The following is a 20,338-nucleotide window of genomic DNA, read 5'->3' on the forward strand; positions in this document are numbered from 1 at the left end:
TCCTTCTCCACCTGCAGTCCAGCTCTTGGATGGCAGGGTAGGACCGGGGAGGGACAGGGAGAGGGAGCCTGCCCGCTCAGCGGGGTCTCTTGGTCTCCACTCTGCCCAAGCCTGGGCGGCTCAGCCAGGGCAGAAGGAACCCAGGGGGAAGTGGAGAGGGGTCTCGGCGACAGAGATACCAGGCAGTGATGTTATTTGCTGCGACAGGAGGTAAGATAATAATGGAGAGATTTCCGCCCCAGGCTCCAGGTTGGAATCTACGATCACCAAGAAGGGAGAGGAAAGGAAGGGAGGCAGACGGGTCTGGGAGGAGGGGAGCGTTCCCGGGACTGTGTAAAGCTCCGAGAGCGGAGAAATCCAGGGTGGCCAGAGTAGAGGACAAGAGCCCGAGGCAGTGGAGAGCCGGCAGGGGCCGAGACAACAGCCGGCTTCGACGCGCTCACCAGCGCCGACGCTTGAACCGCCGGGAATTTTGTGCACTGGTGGTTAAACCCAGCCGTTTTAAAAAATTTTAAGTATATAGGGGCGCCTGGGTGTCCCAGTCGGTGAAGTGTCCGGCTCTTGACTTCAGCTCAGGTCATGATCTCACAGTTCGTGCCTTCGAGCCCCACCTCGGGCTCTGTGCTGACAGCTGTGAGCCTGCTTGGGATTCTCTCTGTCTCTCACTCTCCCTCTCTCTGTCTCTCTGTCTCTGCCCCTCCTCCGCTCATGCTTCCTCTCAAAATAAATAAACACACGTTAACAAATTTAATCACATAAACTTACAATTAAATAAAATGTGTTGAAAACAATGGTCATAAAAACTCCAAACTCTCCCACTTACTAATTATTTGGCTACATTTTTATGTGTAGCTACGCCCTAATGTTTCTTTTTTCTTATTCGCATTTCTTGCATCGGTACGGTGGAAATATTAAATAATGGTGAGCACCACACCTTTCTTTCCACTCCACGCTCAGTGACGTCATGCCCTCAGTTCGAAATTGGTTGCGAGGAGAAGATGTTCACCGCGGAAACTGGCAAACTCTGCAAGGATGTTCACCGCGGAAACTGGCAAACTCCGCAAGTCAGGGCTTGATGTACGCGGTGTTCCTGATTGTCTAGACTCGAGAAAGCAGTCGAGAGAACGTTGATCAGACGATTCAACTTTAAACGGGTTTATTGCCATCACGTTGTGAACGTCACCAAAAAAAGATTGTCCGGGGCGGGGGGGGGGGGGGCGGTGCGGTTGGACCGTAAGTACAGATATAAGGAACTCGGCAAAAATCAGCACAAAGCATCCCGAGCATCACTTGACTGGATGGAATTTGCAACAAGGAATATCGCAGAGCTTATTATCGTCTGTAAATTTGTGCCTCGCACAAACTTAGGATTCTTCTCAGTAAAACTTGTCGTAAACACGTTCACACACGCGCACACACACATGCATACACACTGGTTTTTCGGAGAACAGGTTGTCAGGCGTTCGTCAGCACACTGCGGTCCGGGAACCGCGTTAGGTGTAGAGGGTTTGCGCTAGATTAAGAGGCTATCGCTGAAGGGGCACCTGGGTGGCTCAGTCGGTGAGCCTGCTTTAAAAAAAGAAAAAATTATCCATTTTTTGAGAGAGCGAGCGTGAACAGGGGAGGGGCAGAGAGAGAGGGAGGCACAGAATCCGAAGCAACTCCAGGCTCCGAGCTGTCAGCACGGAGCCCGACGCGGGGCTCGAACCCACGAACCGCGAGATCGTGACCTGAGCCGAAGTCGGACGCTCAGCTGACGGAGCCCCCCAGGAGCCCCCAGAATGTGATTTTTAATGCTCTTCTGTCCCCAGACCCCGCCGTCTTCCGCAGCGGCCGATGTTCGGAAGAAGCTTCTTTGCCCGGTGGCGACTCGAAGGCCGCGGGGCCTCGCGCCCTGTGCCCACCGCCACAGCGAGAGGCCGGCAGCCAATTCAGCGCATTGTCCGAAGCCCCTGCGTGGTGCCACTGCCATGCTCCTTCGAGCCTTTCAGCAGAGAATCCGCGCCCTCGGCCCCTCTGAAGTGCGAGAGACGGATGGCTGATCCGCCGAGGAATTGCGCTCTACAAGGTTAAGCGTGTTTGCCCAAGAAATACGGATAATGCTCTCATCGTGTGTGACCTTTACTGTATGTGGAACACTGTCCGTGACAAAAATGCCATCTTTTAAATGGTTTTCACACCAGGGTATCCGGCCATTAATCATGGTGCGTGCGAGTGCCCGTGGCTACCTAGGAAATCCTGGAGCCCGCCTCCGATGCCGGGCCTTCGCTCCATTATCGCGGCCACGGCCCCGTGGCGTCCTGGGCCGCGAGGACTCCCCGAGGGCGTGTTCTCCACGTCCCCGGTGGCAGCGACTTCGGGCCCCCAGAGCTGGCGAAGACCTCGTTCTTGGTGCCTCTGCTGAGGCTGTGTGTCGAGCGTCAATGGCATCCCTGATGCTCCCTCTTCCTCCCTCTCCTGCTGGAAGCCTGGGTATTGTTCAGAGCTTGGGGTGGGAGGGGGGCTGGCCGGCTCCTGCCTCCCCCCTGCATGCCTAATTGGAGGAAGGGCCAGCTACAGAATTCAGGATATTCGCTTCCACAAAGACATTCTCTGATGTCAGCCGGGAACATCTGCGCGGTCCAATTAGGTAGCCACCAGCCACACGTGGCTCGCAAGCCCTCGGAACAAAGCTTCTCCTAATGACGGGGGCTGTGATGGGACACACGGGCCGATTTCAAAGCCTGGTACCAATAACACATGCAAAATATGTTCTTAGGGCGTTTGCAAGCTGATTCCACGTCGACGTGCCAATGTTTCAGATACGTTGGGTGAAATAAAGCATAGTATCAGATTTAATTTCACCTCTTTCTTTTTGCGTGTCGAACGTGGCTGCTCGAACGTTTAAAACCCCAGACGTGGCTCGCGTTCTACTGCTGTCAGGCGCGCAGCTATAGGCCAAACCCAGGCTCCAGGCAGAGACCTGGCCTGGGTGTGGGGAAGACAGATGGGGAACAGAAGAGAGGGCCAGCCCCCCGCCGCCCCGCTGAGTTCTCCTTTGGAAGGGACCGGAGATGACCTCGGCAGGGAGCAGACAGTGGGTTTCCACCCCAAGCAACCAGCAGCGCCCCCCCCCCCCCGGGAGATGTTCAGCTCTCCCCTGCCTGGCATTTTGATGCATACACCTGTCCTGGGCCAGTTCTTAAAATGACCAGGAGACGAACACTCAGCTGCTGGACGACCGAGACGAGGAGCTTCCTGACGCGTCCTGGATGTTTCCCAGGCCACATCCAAGTATAACCCAGTTTCCATCAAGGTCCAGAAAAGTACTTGGGTTCCCCGCCCTGTGACCATGACAGCGTTTCTCCACCAGGGTCACGCTGGGGCCGACTCACGCCCAAACGGAGGGGAAGCGCCTTCCAGGGCTGAGGGCTGCTGGGCTTGCCCGTGGTGGGGGGCCTGCTGTCCGCTCTCTCCGAGGGATTTGCCTGGCAGGCTTTTTGGAGCGTCCCCGATTGCCAGACTCTCTGCGCGCTGAGGGTGCAGACACGGAGATGCCCACCCTGCCCCAGCAGGGCATGTTAACTGGTCGTTGCAAACACGGGGGTCCGTGACGGGAGGCCCATGAGCTACGTGGGGGTATTTAGCCCCACCTGAGGATCTTTGAAAAGACCAATTACAAGCGCACAGGAAGGTAGGGGCGGGAAGGACATTCTGGGCCAGGGCGTTCTGGGAGCCCATCTCGGAGGAATGTGGCAAAGTTAACTGTGGGGAGTACGAGCACACACTCCTGTGGGGACCCCGGGAAGTTTGGCTTCAGTGGACTAGAACGGTCAAGGCAGGGAGTGACAGGAGACAAAGCTGGAAGAGACGGGGGTTGGGACGCAGCGGCAGGGGGACCTTGAACGCCACACCCAGGGATCCACCTTTCCCCTGGAGGCAACACTGAGGGGCTCCGAGCTGGGGCAGAGGAGGCCAGATTTAGAATTTTCCATGAACTGTTCTGGTGGCAGGCGCTTGGAGTTGAATTAACACCAAAGGGACAACGTAGGTGCCTGAACTCGGACACTGGAGTTAGGAATTAGGAATAGAGAAGAGGCAAAGGTCCAAGAAATATTTAAAAGATGTAATTGATGTAAAAAAATAAAATAAAATAAAAAGGGTCGGGGGGGGGCGCCTGGGTGGCTCAGTCGGTTAAGCGTCTGACTTCGGCTCGGGTCATGATCTCACCGTTTGTGGGTTCGAGCCCCGCGTCGGGCTCTGTGCGGACGGCTCGGATTCTGTGGAGCCGGCTTCGGATTCTGTGTCTCCTTCTCTCTCTGCCCTTCCCCCACTTGTACTCTGTCTCTCTCTGTCTCTCAAAAATAAATAAACGTAAAAAAAAATTTTTTTTCCCAAGATGTAATTGGTCAGACTTGATGTCAGATTCAAAGTGGGGGTCAAAGGAGCCCACCTTGGGGGCGTCTGGTTTCCAAACAAGAGAAAAGCAGAGTCAAGCCTCCAATAAAACCCGGAGGCAGAAACCACGTCCGCCAATGATGTGTCCCGGGCTCGAACCGCCTCGCAGCCACCCACCGGCCGCCTGCTGACCTCTGGCCGGCGGTCAGGCGGCCCAGGGCACAGGGGTGACTCTGGGGCTGCCCACAGCAGCAGGTCAAACCCAGCTAAGTACCCAAATAAAGATGTGATTTTAATGATGATTGAGTTGAAGCACCTCATTAATTTCATGTGCGGGGTGGGGACCGCCGGATCGCGCTTCCCGAAACTCACTGTTTGCCTGGCCCCAAGACATCCCCGTGCGACGTCTGGTTGGGTCTAATTTAAGTATGTAAATTTAATGGTTCAGTAAGTAAAATGCCTTTATTGTTTGGAATGGTTTGTGCTATAATTTATGGGCTCGGCTGGTTCATTTGATGGGTCTCTCTGATGGAGAAGGTGATGGCCCAGGAGCAGCTATTATTACAAAGAACTCAGGGCAAGTGCGGAGAAAAATTCAGCCCCGCAGTCCGGAACGTCATAGACCCAGCCTGCTGGAGCAGACCGGTGGCCAGCCAGGCACCAGCACGGGCACTCTGGCCCGGGGGAGGCCAGCTGCGAACAGCCAGGGCGGGTGCGGCCTTGGACCCTCCGGAGGGTCAGCGGGCAGGAGCCTGGATTCCCGGGTTTTAAGAGGCATCCGAAGCGGGACCTCTCGGAACGGGCAAGAGTCTACACATTTTAGAGTCCCTCCACGCACCTCCTGACCCGACCCTACATGCGATTTCTCTCCTCCTCCAAACACACACCGCACCCCTTGCCTGCTGGCCAGGGGGCAATGGTGAGGGGTGGGGGCCGGCAGGGCTGAGAGATGACGGGCTGGTGGGCAGAGCAGGGGGCAGCCCCAGGGCGGAGGTCAGCCGGAGCACCAGGAGCACCTGTTTCTCTGTCTCCCTGGGAAAGATGCCAACACATAGCGATGGGACGACGGGGTCTGGGAGGCAGGGGCTCCGAGGATTTAGGCGGGAAGCCAGCGCAGGTAGAAACTTGATCTTCCTTCTCTTTGCCCAAGATAATTAGGGAGTTGGCCCGAGCACTCCCCAGCCCGACGGCAAGGAAAGGGTGAGCAGGGGACTTCGGGCCAACGTGGGCCGCCCATCAGTTCCTCCATCCTCCCTGCCCTCGGACCTCTTTCCACCTCTCCGCCCCGCCCCCGTCCTCTTGGAGAACCCCACCCCCCAAGAAGCCAGTACTGAGAACGGGGTCCAGAGAAAACCACTTGTTCCTCTGCTTCCATTGTGTTGCTCTGGTCCTGGGTAAACTGAGTTCTCACGGGAAGAAAATCTGGTAAAAACGGGAGTCAGGGGAGCCTGCTAAGAGGGTAAGTTCTGGAAGCCCTGTTAAAGAAGATTTGATCTTTAGGGTGTGAGGCTCTGAGGACGCGGCTCACGACACGTGACAGTGGGTCGCACCTCCCGAAGGAAGGGTGGATTGTGAGAGGGGCCGAGAACGAGTGGCTCCAGCTGGCAGCTGCCCATTCCAGAAGAGGCTACTGAGGACCCTGCTGAACTGAGCACCCCCCGCCCCTTCTCTCTTCCAGGTCCTGGTTCTCTCCCTCATCAGGTTTCATCCCACCCTCTCCCTCGAGATGGTCCCTATCAGGGTAGGGATAAATAACCATGGCCACCTCTCAATTTTCCACGGCTGATTATCCACTTTGTGGATTATCTAAAGCCAATTTTTTGCTTCTAGACCAGCATTATCGCACCCACCGGCCCTCCCCGCCCCACCTGAGGGGGAAATGCTCAAAGGGGAAGTCTGCTCATCAGCGACTCAGCCTCGGAAAAAAAAAAAAAAAAAAAAAAAAGCATTTCGGAGAGGGACCCAAACCACAGCGGCGGAACATGGGTGCTGTCCCCACGAGATAAACACCTGGGATTTTGCCTCCCGCGCCTTGCTGATCCCCGTTAACAGGATAAGAACAGCGTGCTAAAATGAAGCTGCCTCCATATTGCTTCCACTTCGCTTCTCCCCGTGGGGAGACAGCCCCCCAAAACATACTAATGATTGCAAACTGCTTCTGTCTGTGTTCACAACCACGAGGACCTGCTGGTGTCCACTGCGGGACCAAGCCCGTTCAGGAGGTGGAAATCTATGGAGACAGAAAGACAGAACCCACACATTGTGGCTGGATCCCCAGGGAGGGGACTCCGAGGCCAGGAAAGGACAGCAAGTCACTTAATCAAGAGGGGAGGGCAGAGGGTAGCAGTGCGGAGCGAGGACCGGAAGGAGCTTATGGAAATACCTCATTCATACGATTGTCATGATTGTCACCGAGGGCGAACAGAGCTCCAGCAGCAAGTTCCAGGAGACAGACAGACCCGTCCTGGAGCCCGAGAGGTTATCCACCAACTCCCTGCACACCCTGGGTGGAAGGCTGCTTCCGGGGCATCAGTCCTCAGCACTTCTGGCCTACACCTCTACCTAGAAGGATCCTGACTCAGGCAGCGAGTCCGGGCATAAGAGCAAACAGAGGTCAATGTCAAGGGGCTCTGAGTGGGGCACCAACAGGGTCTGCTACACCATTTTAATAGGAAATTATTTCCCAAGGCCGCGCAGCTAATGGCAGACGGAGAGCCTTCTCCAAAGCCCAGCACCACTCCTGCCCCCCACACCATGAGGATCCCCTGCCCGGCGGTGTCCCCGGTGGGCCTGCTTCTGTGGGCTCCCCACGACACGCAGCTCCCGGGTCAGAGGGCACAGCAGCATTCCTGCTGACTCTCCCGCTGCTCCGTCACCCCTCGTGGCGCCAAGGGATGACATCACAGCACCAAGGTCGAAGGCCAGGGACATGGAGAGAGATTGACCTTGAAGATACTGGTTTTTTCCATTGACACAACGAAGGCCGGCTGGAAGAAACATCCTGGAGAACTGGGGCCCTCACACCTGCTGCCGGGGACTGAAAAGGGGGTACGGCCGCTGGCGAAACCAGTTGAAAAGAACTGAAAACGGGTGTTCACAGCAGCACCATGGACAACGGCCAAAGATAGAAAGGCCCCAAAGGTCCATCCACGAAAGAATGGATAAGCAGAGTGCGGCCAGTCCACACACTGGAGTGTTGTTTCGGCCACGGAGAAGAGCGGAGTTCTGGTCCCTGCGGCCACATGGATGGACCTTGGCTCCATTACGGGCAGTAACGGCCCCTGTTGTACGACCCCATTTGCATGAAGTGTCTAGAGTGGGAGAAATCTATGGAGACAGAAGGCAGATTCCTGGTTGCCGGGGCTGGAGGGGGACCCCTTTATCGCGGGGTTTCCTCTTCGGGGGGTGAAAACGTTTGGGACCTAGGCGGGGGTGATGGTGGCGCAACATCATGAGCGTACTAAATACCACTGCAAGGTATTTTAAATCGTCAACACGGTAATTTTGCGTAATGTGTCTTTTACCGCAATAAAAAAAAAAAAAATAGCCACCCACCCCAGAAGAAGGGAGAGGTGGCAGTGACATTATAAACATTTACTGCACGTAATTCAGAATGAGAAACCGTGATTCTTTTTCACACCCGGAACAGAGCCCGGGGACAAACCCAAACCAATAATAATAAAATAATAAGACCTAACAGCTGTGGGAATAAATACGTCTCTTTGGCTCACATGTGGATAATCGAGAGTTAACTCTTAATAAAATAAAACGCAGGAGCAGTGGGAATGAAGATTATCTCCTTAGCCAACTGCCAGAGACCATATTCATAAAATAATGAATCATAAAATTATTTCCTTCATTTTATTGTACAAGACGTAATTGTAGCTGGGCTGTTCCCCAACTTCCAGGGGAAGGTTATTGTCAATCAAGATGAAAAGTGTCATAATTTAAGTCTGTCCCAGCCTGACGGGAAGGTCCATATGGGTCTCTAAGCGCGGCGCGTGGTGGCAGGCACGTGGAGCCGTGATTGACATAGTCGCCGGCGGACCAGCTTCCTCCTGGACCTTCGGGGACCACGTGGACCGGATGGTCACTTGGACGAGTCCTGGAAAAAGATGAAAGAAAGGAGCAGTGTCCCCACCCAGCGAACCTTGGGGGGAGAGATTACAGTGACAGAACATGGGAAAATAATTGATTTCCCCTTTTCTCCCCTGCGGCTGCCTGAAGCTGGAACCTTTGGAGCAAATAATACAGCCTGGAAGTCTGGGGGTCAGTTGCATCCGGTTTTGCCATCGCTGCATTGCTGTGGTCGCGTTTTGTTTCTTGTTTTGGTTTTTTTTGTTTGTTTGTTTCGTCTGAGGTCGGGAAGTTTGTTTGGTTTTGCAAGGATGCTTACAGGGGACCAGGCGTTAAAGGGGGAACCTGTACTCAGCCGGGGCTCGAGGATGTACTGTCAGAAGGCAATGCGACTTCAGCCAGAGGCAACCCCGGGCGGGAGAGATCCTCGAAGCAGGACGTCCCCGGTACGTCCGGTGTCCCGCGTTGCAGACAGAGCCTCCCCGGAGACTCCCCCAGACATCCCCGTGCAAGACGGGGCAACCCTCCTTCGCCCCTTCCTGGATCCCTCGTGTGGAGGCTTACTCTTCTCAGAACGAACAGAACCGGTCCGGCAAGGCACGCACAAGCAAGCAGCCCGTCTCGTCCCCACTCCCTCCGGGTCCCGGGAGGCCGGCCGAGTTTCTCCCGGGAAATCAGAATATTGGGGAGGCTGCGGGAATTTCCGAGGACAACAGCAGAAGGTTGCAGAGAGCGCATGCCCACCACCCACACCCTCACACACACACACACACACACACACACACGCACGCTCTCTCCAGCCCTCTCTACTCTCGGGAGCCCCCACACACCTCATTGGCATCCAGTCCCATTAACTGCTTCTCCCGCTGTAATATTCTGGGCTGTTTCAGCAAACCTCCTTCTTTTGTTTCTGCTTCCCCGCCGTCCTTTGGAGAGAGGCCGGTGTTGATTAATATTAACGCTCTGCCCGAACCTCTTTCCTCTCCTCGGCAGAGGCATGGATCGGTTGGCATAAAGCAAGGGTGGGCATCACTAGGGAGGGTGAAAGGAGTAGATGCTGGGGACTTTGGGTGGCCGAGACTTGACATCTTTTTTTCCTCCCCCGAACCTCCTGGTCCGCCTGCCCAGACCGGGCTCCAAGCGAGCGGCTGGAGGGGCTTTGCTGCTAGGATGCCCTGCTCTGTGCCCAAAGCCACCGAATTACCTCTGAAACAATATGATGATCAGCTGGGCAGGGCAGGGGCGCCAGCCCGGGGTGGCGGCAGGCCCCGGGGTCCCCTGCCTGCTCTCCCTCCCCTCCCCCTCCACTCCTCCCCTCTCTCCTCCCTCCGCCCCACCCCTCCTTTCCTCCCCCCAGATCTGCTGTAACTGACATTTTCCATGTGACAGGTTCTGTTTTCCCTGCCTCCGGTTGCCAAGGAAACAAACGCAGAGGACCGCAGCCAGGGAGCCGTTCGCGGCCTTTTTAAGGGGCCCTGGACATAAACAGCACTTCCCATCATGGGAGCCGGGCACAGAGGTTTAAAAACACAAAACGATACAGAAGAGGGGGCTAACGTAGAAAAAAAGAAGTCGGGGGGGAAGGGTTCCTCCCCCCCCAACCACCACCGGGTTAACGGGAGAGCGAAGGATGGAAGACAGATCCCAGAGAGATGTACACTCTTCTGGACAAAACCAGCCACCTTCCCGAAAGGTCTGCAAAAAAGCAGACACCTGGCCCCCAGCCCTGACGTCTTCACTGAGACCAGAAACCTCCTCGGGACTGTGGCTCCGATGAGCTGTGGGGGCGGGGGTGGAAATCCTCGGGCTGAAAAGATGCTTTTCCGGAGGCAGGAGGGGCCATGCAGACCTAGCCTCGGAGGAAGGTGAGGGGTTCTTGCTTCTCAGGGCACCCTTGCTTCTGCATAAACGGGGGTAGAGGGGCAGACGTTTGGGAGAAAATGGCCGAAGAGCAAGGGGGCAGAGGGGAGGGCGCCCCCTCTTTCAGGAAGCCAGCTGGGATTGAGGAAGACAGAGACACCTTCTCAAAGCAGCCACTTCCCCAGCCTCGTTGTTTGTACACACGCGTGTGCGTGCGTGTGCGTGCGTGTGCGTGCGTGAGCCTAACCATGGAGGTTCGCGTGAGCGAGTCTCGGTGGACCCAGCCCTCTGCAAGCTTGGGGAGAAGACTGTTTATCTGCAGACCGCCCAAGGCAGCGCCCTCTGGTTTCCCTCCAGTGTCTCCTTCCCCGCCGCCCTCACCCCGACCCCAGCACCGGAGTGACGGTTGGCTGCTCTTCACCAGCCTGTACCTGTGTCCACGCAGAAGCCTCTGTCCCACCCACACGCCCAGTTAACCAAGTACTGGTGCACGGATAAACCGAATTTCCCTCCATGATGAATAATCGTTAGCTACTGTTTGTTCTCTGCTCGTCGCTCCTTGTTCCCACGGCATTAAACGTGTATCATTAAACATCTTTCTATCCTGTTTTTAATGATTTCAAATGCCCTCCCCTCTCTGGGTTTCAGGTCCGGACCTTTCCTCCTGGAATGCGCCCTGGTCCTCTACACTGTAGACTCAGACCGGAGCTCGCTATCTCCCACTCCCTTCCCCGGAAGTCCCTAAGTCAAAGCCTCAGGGTGGCCCATCCTCCTCCCACGTCCCCTTAGCTCGAAGGGACTGTCAGCACATCTGTCAGCTTTGGATTCTGTCTCTTGAGTGTTTCTGACCCCCTCTCCTATCGCCACCCCTCCTGCTTCTAGCATTTTCCCTGAGTTATGACGGCTGCCTCACCAGCATCCCGTCTCCTCCCTGTCCACCAAGGCCACTGCCACCCATGGGATCTCTCCTCACACGAACCTGCCCCCACCCCTGGAAATTCGTACTTGAGAGCCCCTGATGCAAAATCCTTAGCTAGGCGCTCATCACCCTTTGCCTTCTGACCTTGACTCAGCCTCCCGGATCCTTCTCCTGCCTGCGCCCTGGCCCCTCACCCTTTCACACCTCCGTTGCTCCAGCCTGGAAGTTTCCGCCTCCTTATCCTAGTTCTGCTTAGCAACGCCCACCCTCAAAATGCCACCTCCGACCAGAGTCTCACCTGCCCTCCCAGGTCAAATTGGTACCCCCTCCGTGCTGCCCTCACCTCTTCTGTAGAGCCTCCCCTGAGGTCCGGCCCAGGTTTGTTGTGTCCTCGAAGGGCTGAAGACCATTTGCGGGCTGACAATTGACCTACACCCAATAACACAAATGCTATGTGCATAGAGGTGCATATGCCTGTCCTCTCTTTGTCCCCATGATGGGCCCCTGGAGGGCGAAGACAGACCTCCTTGTAACAGAGAGGCCCCGTGGTAGCATCTTGAACAGCACCCGCACGTGGCACGGCTGTCCACGCGTAGGACAACGTCCCCGTATGACGGACGATCGTCGAGTTGAGAGGCGAGCCTCCTTGAAATGCCTCTGCTGAACATCTTCATGGTGAAATGTTGAAAACATTTTAAAGGGTTCAAAATGGATTCGGCTTTCTTCATTAACAGCAAGGAGGAGGAGGAGAATAACACGTGGTCCACAATCCCACAACCCAGATGCCCCTTTCAGATGTTTCTTGAAAAGGAGTAATTCTCCTTAAAAAGCGAATTCACAGCACGTGTTGAGAGATGGTCAGTCTCCAGACGCGGGGGAAGCGGCCCGGGATTGTTTGCAACGTGGCCCAGCGGCGGGCGAACGGACTGAAGCATACGCGAGAGGGAGCGCCGGACATGGGCAGCGGTGGCACTGGCCCGAGGGAGGGGTGTCCCCAGAGCCCGAGCCGGCTGGGGGGGCGGAAGGAGACAGCTACCAGGCAGGGAGACGGGAGCGCTCAAGTTTCTGCATCTGGAAGCCAGAAAGCTGCTAAGTGCACAGCGTAGTTGGGAAAAATCTCACTTGATCAAGACAAAGGCGGCTGAAAAGAGGCAGCCAGGCGACCCTGAGAGGTTGTGAGTGGCAGGTAAGCCAGGGAGGGCAGGAAACCCTTGCGTTGGGCAGAGGGCTCGTGAGTGTTTCAACTTCATGTTGTTATGCTATTTATAAATGTTTTTAAACCTCAGGACCGTCGCAATAGAACCGTTGTGAGATCAGGTGCAAGAGGCCGAGGGCCCGAACCAGGTCGGGGACAGGCGTGCCGATGTGAATTCGCACACCCGACAGAGGCCAGGTGCAAGGTCGACCCCCGGGACCAGGCGGCTGGGAGGATGTGGGGAGGTGGTGCTGGGACAGCCTGACCACGGTGTGGATCGCGTTGGAGGAGGCCCTCGAGGACCAGCCACCAGTTCCCGCCTCATCATCTCACGGGGATTCAGGCCGGGCCTGGCCAAGTGGCGGGCAATCGGCAACTTCTCCTGCGATGCCCAACACTGTTGAATAACAGAGCGAGTGAGTTCTGAGTCGGTGGTTTGGGGGTAACCCGGAGAGTCTCTGGGGCCCCAGCCACCCTTTCCCGGCGGTCTGCTCCTTGGGCAGAGGCTCGCTGCGGGGTCCGGCTCGGATCTGAAGCTCCCCTCCCCGGGTGTCTGTGATGGGGCATCTCAGCACAAGGTCTTTGTGTGTGCTGGGGGGTCAGGGTTGTCCCGTGGGCCTCCCGAGAATGCGAGGCATCCAGAGAGGGGTGAAACCGTCTGAGCCGATGATGCAGGGATTATGAGGGCCCACCCACCTCTCTGCATGGTTCCGACCCCCAGAAACCTCCTGCTTTCTTTCCAGGAGCAAAGGCAACTGATCTGTCACGAATGACGAGTTCATCCCAGGAGGCCGGGCCGATCCCGGGTCCAGGCGGCCGAACCCCAGGGAGAGGATTACCAGGCGTCTCATATGTGTCACCGCCTTTAATTTGCTGGAGAGCGTTCCCCCCCCCCCTTTCAGTTTACTTTGTCCTCTCGGCAACCCTGTAAGACAAGCAGGGAAAACCTGGCTTCACCCTTCCTTATGTGCATGATGTTGTCTCCACCCATTACATGGATCGTCAAATGATAATACAGGGAAACTGAGGCCCAGAAACGTTAGAGCAGCTGTCCAAGGCGCCACAGTCAGGCCAGACCCGGTGCCTTGTAACTTCTGAGTTGAGACTCTTCTTGGACAACAGCGCCTCCCGGAAGGGTCCTCAGGGATGGTCATGGCAAAGATGTCAGTGTAGACGCCGACGGTCTGGTCACAGATCTGTGCTTCGTACGCTTACAATGCATGAGGTGGGCGGGGGGCGGTGGGGGTGGGGGGTCCCAGGAACTGACTGAGGAGGACCTCAGAAGCCAAGGGCAAAAGTTCCAGCTTTTCCCAAGAGCAGGAGAGACCCGCCGTCTCTCCAGCACGGGGTGGTCGTGGTGAAGAAGCCTGTCATCAGGGTGAACTGGATGCCCGGGAGACCATGCGGCTTTTTCGGGGGCCTGAGGAGTCAACGCGAAGGAAGCCACGCTCTTTGACCTCTGCGGGTGGTACAGGCTTGCCCTGAGCCAGGCCTACGTCCACAGTGCCCCGGGCTCCAGGCCATGCCAGCCACCCACCAGGACAGGGAGCTCCACTCTGCTGCTCGGGGGAAGTCTAAGGATGCCCCCTTCTCCAGGGTGTCTCCATGCACAGAGTGTCTCCATCCCTGGGACGCCCCCATCCATGGGTGCCTTCGTCCCCGGAGAACCAGGAGACCTTCCTTCTCCTTCCTTTCCTGGATCAAAGAACACTGGCTGGCCGGCCCCAGCCCTAGGTACTGGATCCAAATTAATTGCCTTTGTTACTTTAACGGTGCAAGCGTCCCTCCAAATCTTTTCCATGTAGCAGATTTGTGTATGCTGCTAAAAATACGAACACTGACTCACAGCTTCTGAAGATGGAAGAGAGAAAGAACTCTGCGTGGCCTCTCTGCTCTTTGGAGTCAGGCCAGGGTGCCAGCCCTGGCCGAGGGCCTGAGAGCAAGCAGGAGCTCGCACACAGCTACAGAAGGGGCAGAGGGAGAGAGAGGGAGAGAGAGAGATGTCCAGACGGGACGGAGGGGTCTGGACAGGACCCAGGGCTCCGGGCTCTCAGCCACACCCTCAGGGCACAGCTCTGCAGTGGCCAAGAAACCTTTCGCAGCATTTCTTTGAGTCCTTCCTCTGCTCTGCTTTTCGGGGTGTTACCTTGTGAGAGGGGTAGATCTCAGTGCTTGTTTATGGTCTTTTGTGCCACTTCCACCACCGTCCAGCTCAGACCAGCCTTGCAGCCGCCGTGAGAGCCTCCCTGATAACGCCCGGATGCGTCTGAGGGTCCCTGATACACTGGACCCTCCGCGTGGCCCCGGTGGAGAGCGGGCTGCTGGAGAGATCCACAGGGCACCGGCCTCACCCAAGATGAGCAAGACAGGGCCGTGGCCACCCCTCCTCTCCTGACGCCCCAGCCGGCCTCGAGCCCGGCACCCTGCCCTGGGAACGCCTTGCACCCTTCCGTCTCCACTCTCGCCTCCACCCCGGGGGCCGAGACGCAGCATCTGGAAGAAATGAGACTCTGCAATTGGCAACCGGCTCAGGCAACCTGTGCTTCCTCCTCATCTAAACGAGGGCCTTAGCAGGTGCCCCCAAAGGGGATGTGAGTTAAGGGAACGCAAATACGTAAGACCGCCCGCCCGATGCCCGGCCGGAGAGGCGCGTGCGGTCACGGATTAACGCGCGCTGTTAGTTACTGTGTCCGACCCCGGCTCTGCTCTCCCAACGTGGGGCCTCACTTACCCCATCCCCGCCCCACATCTGGGTCTCTGGCCCCTCTCCTGCCTGGGCCCCTCAGGGCTCTGAGTCATGGACAGTTGGCTGAAAAGCCAACTCTGTAAGCCCTCACCCCTGGGAAACAGCAGCTGAAGAAAAGAAAGCCTTCAAGAGAATTTTCTCGGCAGCCAAGGCCCTGCGATGAATCAGGATTCTTTTCAATCCCTGACTTTATTCCAGGAGACCCCCTCGGGGTGCAGAGCCGGCAGGAGCGGGCACGCGGAGGACCCAGGGGAAAGGAGCCGGGTCTGTGCTGAGGAATAAGGTGCTACTGGGTCCCCATCGGGCTCTCAAGGGGACCTGTCCTGCTGTGTCTAGAACTGAGGGGCTAGACGTCCCTTCCCGTGCATGAGCATCCCCCGCGGAGTCTGCCTCCTCCTTCTCCCTGAGGCATCCCCCCCCAACACTTAGCCTCCTTGAAAATCGTCTACCCAACTGTGGTCGGTGTGGAGCAAGGGACAGGGAAGGAGATTTGGGGTGGGGTGGGGCCCTAAAACAAGAATGTGGCCAGAGGTGGCTGGCCACTCCTCCACCTGGGGCCAGTGCCTCCGTGCCCAGCGCCCCGGGACCCTCCAGCCCTGAACGGCCAGCCGTGACAGTGTCCGCCCTCAGGTCAGAGCCGGCTGCCAGCTGCCCCCACACCTGCCCCCTCCTCGTTCTCCCCTGCGTGCCGTATCGGCAGAGCACGGGGCAGCCGGGACGCCCGGTTCCCGGGGACTCTCAGTCGCGGCAGGCGCTTAATGACCAACTGCCCCACCATGCCTCCAAAGCACTGGAAAGTGCTGGAAGGTAGCTGTTAGCAGCAGACCACATTAAACAGCGAGCCGATCCAACTAGAGACCTGGTTGGGTGTGCTCAGTACGCCCGCCCCCAACGCTGCCACACATGCACCCCCTTTATGGGAGCTGCGCACGGCCACCTTGATCCATAGGCAGCAAATTATCCTGCAGCCGAGCCCTGTGGGGGAGAGGGGAGCGGGAAGTGGGAAGGAAAGCCCGTAATTAAACCTTTGAGTGCAAAGTGTTCTTTCCATGTTGGAGACTGATTGAACCGAAAAGGAGGAGGGTCCTACCAGAAGGTTAATTCCCAAATTGGCCACCTCTGGTTTAACTTGGGAGTTAAGTGGGACTTTTTTTTTTTTTTTTTAAGATGGTGGCCTGTTAGAATTTTATTTTTATTCTGCTGCCTGCCACAACGTTCCCTCTTCGTGCCCTCCTGGGTCAGGTTGTTGTAATAACGGCTCCAACTTGCTCCTGCCTGCCCCTGGGTGGCTGTGCCCCTGGGTGGCTCGCTCTGAGCTCAGCCGCCCGGCTGGCTTTGCCAACGAGAGATGTGACGCAGCGCCGACTTGGGAAGCGCCCGTGGCCTTTGGAACCCCGGGACCACCGAGGGAGAAGCCGAGGCTGCGAGGCCACGTGGGCCCTCTCAGCCGGGACCCTGAGCGCAGCCAGCCTGCCGCCTGCCTGACCCGCCCGGCTAATCCACAGAAAACCGAGAAGTAACAAACACAGTTCTCAGCCACCCAATCGGGGGGTCATTTATTGTCAGTCACCTAACCTGGGGGTCATTTTATTCTTTTTTTTTTAAGTTTACTTACTTATTTTGAGAGAGAGAGAGAGAGAGAGAGAGCACGAGCAGGGGAGGGGCAGAGAGAAGGGGAGAGACAGAATCCCAAGCAGGCTCCACACCGGCAGCGCGGAGCCCCACGCAGGGCTCGCTCCCCGAAACCACGAGATCGTGACCTGAGCCGAAATCAAGAGTCAGATGCCCAACCGACTGAGCCACCCAGGCGCCCCCATATATAAGATTTTTAAGTGGCCATACTCTCTGGCATAGCACTGTCCACAGTGTGCCCTCAAGTATACAAAGTTTAAGATTGTTTAGTTCAGTATTGTTTGTCACAGTAAAAGAAATTTTGAGCAACTGACCGTCTGTGCCCAAACCCAAGGCAAACCCAAGTATCCAGTGAACCAAAAGAAAAGACGCGAAAAAAAAGGTGTCCTTTTAGCAACCAGGTGTCCACGTCCCCACCGCGTCCCCTTTGGGGTCACAGCACGCTTTTCAGAAGGCATCAGGCCACCGGACATTTTATCCTGGGCCACGGGGGCCCCCACCCTCCCCCTGAGGACAACGCCCCATCGGGTTATGCTCATTCATCCTGTAGGGGCGCATTCGTACTTCCCACGGGTCGTCACTTGAATTGTATTTTCAGTCACTGCTTAAAGCCTTGTTTACAACAGCATTGATTGAAATCTAGTCCATGAAATGTAAAAGAATTTCTGTTTTTTTAAAACAATATTGCCTTGTATCAAATCATACACAAGTGTCTATCAAGGGATTCCCTTACTTAGTTACGATGCATCCGTACCGTGGAAAACGATACCGTTTTTAAAAAAGAACGAGATGGGGGCACCTGGGTGGCTCAGTCGGTTGAGCATCCGTCCGACTCTCGATTTCGGCTCAGGCAGTGATCCCAGGGTCATGGGATCGAGCCCCATATTGGGCTCCATACTGGGCGTGGAACCTGCTTGAGATTCTCTCTCTCTCTCTCTCTCTCTCTCTCTCTCTCTCTCTCTCACTACTTCTGACCCTCCCCGGCGCTCGCTCTTTCCCCATGTAAAATTAAAATTTAAAGAAATAAAGAAATAAAAGGATGTGGGGCTCAAATGACCTGAGCCGAAGTCCCATGCTTAACCGACTGAGCCACCCAGGTGCCTGAAAGTATCTTTATTTTAGTAGCCTCCACACCCGACGTGGGGCTTGAACTCGCAACCCCGAGATCGAGAGTCAGATGGTCTACGGACTGAGCCAGCCAGGTGCCCCTGGTAACCTGTTTCTTGATTTGGGTTCAGGTTACCCGGATAAGATCACTCAGTAAAAATGTATCAAGCTGTGCATTTATGATGGGTGTTATTTTCTGTCTGCTCAGTCTGTACGTACATGAGGCTTTAATAAACGATTCACGGATAGGGGCGCCTGGGTCGCTCAGGTGGTTAAGCATCCGACTCCTGGTTTCGGCTCAGGTCGTGATCTCCCGGTTCCTGAGTTCAAGCCCTGCGTGGGGCTCCGAGCTGACAGTGCAGAGCCTGCTTGGGTTTCTCTCTCCCTCTCCCTCTGCCCCTTCTCCACTCGTGCTCTCTCTCCCTCTCTCAAAATAAATAAATAAACTTCCAAATAATTAAACAAATGACCAACGTATAAAAACGAAAGCGAAAGTGCAAGGTTTACGAGACAAACGCTAGAGGAAAAGCGAATTTTAGTGCCCAACACACAGTAGGTTGCGAATCCTTTTTCAAAGCGTGAGGAACTCCCAGAGGCAAGGCTCCAGATTCCCCACTTTTCTGGCTTTTCTCTAAGCAATGACTCTTGGGTCTTCGTACAATAGACCTAAGTGTTTTCCTACCAAACAAAAGGAATACGTAATTATTATAGCAAGTTTAAGTACAGAGCCTGTTGCCCCCTGGAGAGACCCCACCCGCACTTCCGGATGCCCTCGCCTGTGCGTGCACACGCACGCACGCACGCACGCACACTCACTCATGCCCTTTCAGGCGCTTGGGGGCCCTTCCCGGTGCAAAGGGCGAACAATGAAGAACGGAGGACTGATTCTTTACCCAGCTGCCACTTTTATGGGGTCCAGGCCCCTTCGGGTGACGGAGAGAGGCGGGGAGGCACTGATGAAATCTCACAATGACACTCATTAGAAACAGCAGCCGGGAACCTCCCACTTCTGGAGGCAGCCCCCCTCCTGCCCACCTCTGCTGCAGGGGAGCAGGGGGGGCGGCGCTAGAAGTCCCCGTGTGGAGGAGGGAGGGAGGGAGGTTAAGGGAAGGTCATCTCTCTCCGTCTCTCCCTGTCTCTGTCTCTCGCGCGCGCGCTCTCTCTCTCTCAGCCCCACCCCTGCTGATGGGGTAAGGGGAGCGTCTGCGCGCAGGGCAGTTTGGGGTCACGGCCGGCCCGGCGTCTCGCCGTACCTCTGGCCTCTCTGCACCACCAGTCCCTTCTCCGGTGCCGGCCTCAGTCCCCACATCTGTGAAATGGGATGTTTACGTCATCCGCCTCCAAAGGGCGTTTTCAGAGCATCCCATGGCAGCGCTCGCGGTTTGTAAATTGTCACCGGCTGCGTTGTAAAACATCACGGTGTCGCAAAGCACGGTTTCTGTTAATGGAGAGACAGAGAGACAGACAGAGGACAGATCCCGGGCACGGTGAGTGTCGCTCAGGACGCGTTCCAGCGTGAAATGATCTCTGTGGTCCCAAGAACTGGAGGGGACAGAGAGAGGGAGGACCCAGCGTCAGGGCGGTGATGTGGGGGACGGCGTTGGGGGGGGGGGGGTGATCTCCAGGCGGCACCCCCTTCCCGCCTGGCCGGCCCAGCAGATCCAGAGCCGACCCCTCTCCTCCTGCACCCCCTCCAGACGGTTTCCAGGAAGGTCTCGGTTGCCATGGGAACACCCGTCCAATTACTCTGCCTGCAGAAAATCACTTATCAGCCAACTTGGTTGGAACACATCCCTTCTACAGAGCAAAAACCACCTCTTGGGTGTTCACCTCCCTCATAACCGGAGCTTTGAGGGAAGAAATGGAAAAGCAGGCAGGGAGATTCAGGCTTCAAGAGAGGGGGTCCTCGGGTCAGAGGCGGGTTCGGGAGGGAAGCGCGCCCCCCGCAACCCCCCCATACACCACAGGTGGCTCCCTCTCGTCTGCAGGTCGATGGACCCATTGGAGCCCCGGAAGGGGCCGAGCGATAGCAGGGCGTGGAAGGACTAAGGCTATTCCCTTCCACCCCGCCCACCCTGAGCCAGGCTCTTCTAGACACTGGGCATGCAAAGATGTCTTTGTTCTTCCCATGAGAGGCTCGGAGACGGGGTGGGGTGGAGACCAGCGAGCGGATCATTAACAGTAGGCGACGGAACGATAGGATACGTAAGAAGTAACCCAAGGAGGCCAGAGACTGAGGGAAGGCGCCTCGGAAGCTGGGTTTTGATGTACGAATAGGAGCCTGCCAAACACACCAGGGATGGAAACGGGCGCTCTGGGCGGAGGAGAAGGTGCTTACGGAGCGGGGTCGTGGGTATGAGCACCACAGGTAGGTGAGCCGTGCCCAGTGCAAAGCCCTGATGGGGAAGGGAGGGAGGGGGGCGGG

The 20,338-nt window shown here is 56.5% G+C and overlaps 2 long non-coding RNA genes across 3 annotated transcripts; one reads left to right on the forward strand and one right to left on the reverse strand.

Moving 5' to 3' along the window:
* Positions 1-8,224: 8,224 nt before the first annotated feature.
* Positions 8,225-9,796, reverse strand: LOC111557839. 2 transcript variants are annotated; one of them, XR_002738229.2, is made up of 4 exons: positions 9,659-9,796; positions 9,285-9,486; positions 9,019-9,145; positions 8,225-8,482 (listed from the first exon to the last, which is right to left on the reverse strand). It is a non-coding gene; the product is annotated as an uncharacterized LOC111557839 (long non-coding RNA). The 2 variants fall into 2 exon arrangements; XR_006589988.1 differs by having other exon boundaries at positions 9,585-9,722.
* A 245-nt stretch (positions 9,797-10,041) lies between these two features.
* Positions 10,042-10,910, forward strand: LOC109494477. Its single transcript, XR_002149404.3, has 2 exons — positions 10,042-10,319; positions 10,672-10,910. It is a non-coding gene; the product is annotated as an uncharacterized LOC109494477 (long non-coding RNA).
* Positions 10,911-20,338: the final 9,428 nt, after the last annotated feature.

Source organism: Felis catus, chromosome E1 (genome assembly GCF_018350175.1).
Source record: "Felis catus isolate Fca126 chromosome E1, F.catus_Fca126_mat1.0, whole genome shotgun sequence".
Classification (NCBI taxonomy): Eukaryota; Metazoa; Chordata; class Mammalia; order Carnivora; family Felidae; genus Felis; species Felis catus.